This window comes from Gekko japonicus, unplaced genomic scaffold (assembly GCF_001447785.1).
Source record: "Gekko japonicus isolate JY-2015 unplaced genomic scaffold, Gekko_japonicus_V1.1 scaffold2383, whole genome shotgun sequence".
Taxonomy (NCBI): domain Eukaryota; kingdom Metazoa; phylum Chordata; class Lepidosauria; order Squamata; family Gekkonidae; genus Gekko; species Gekko japonicus.
This window is the reverse complement of record NW_015174909.1, coordinates 163,376-164,311: the sequence shown is the minus strand read 5'-3', so window position 1 is coordinate 164,311 and position 936 is coordinate 163,376.

The window sequence follows — 936 nt, the reverse complement described above, 5'->3', positions numbered from 1 at the left end:
GGGGGGGGGGCGCAGGCCCGTGGCGGGCAGGCCGCAGCGGTGGTGGCGGTGGGGCCCCGGCCGAGGCCCAGGGAACGCCCCCCCTCCTCGCTTCGGGAGACCGAGTCCGCCTCGCGGGCAGGTCCAGCCTCCGGGGTCGCCTCTTTCGGCGGCGGCGTGCAGGGTGAGTCGCTCGAGTCCCGCCTCAGTTTTCTCTGGCAGGACCGCCCCCCCCAAACCCCCACCGAAAAGAGCAATTTTGGGGTCTCCCTCGAAAGACTTCGAAGGATCTCGCGCGCTTCGGCCGAGGGACGGGCGGCCCTGCCTCGAGAAGTCTGCGAAGGGCGAAGTTTGTTCATTTGTTGTTGCTGTTGTTGTTGTTGTTGGGCGTGTTTGTCTCGAGCCCCCCCTCCCCACCCGTGCTCCCTCTAAGCTGTGGGGTCCTGTGAGCCAAGATTCCACTTTGCGAGCCGCTGGCATTAAAAAGTTGTGAGCGAGCGATTGGGCTGCTGCACAAAACGAGCTTGTTCTGGAGCCCCTCCTTCCCGAGTTAAAGGCGAAAATGTGTCAACGGGAGGCTAAGAAACTGTGAGCTGGCTCACACTGGCTCCGCTTCGAGGGAACGCTGCTCCCACCCACAACCATTTTTTTTTCCCTTCTCCCGCATCGTTCTGGAACTGCTCGCCTGGGTGGTGGCGATTCCCAGTCCAAACTCCGTGCAAAGTGGGTCTTGCCCCGTGACATCAACGATTAAGGCTGCGTAGGGTGGCCCCAGATCAAAGTGGAGGTGGTGGCGGCTACAAGCACGGACGGCTTCAAGAGGGAATTGGATAAGCATATGGAACAGAGGTCCATGAGTGGCTATTAGCCACAAGGTATAGATAGGGACTCTGGGGCAAGGGATGCTCTGTATTCTTGGTACTTGGGGGAGGGGGCAACAGTGGGAGGGCTTCTAAT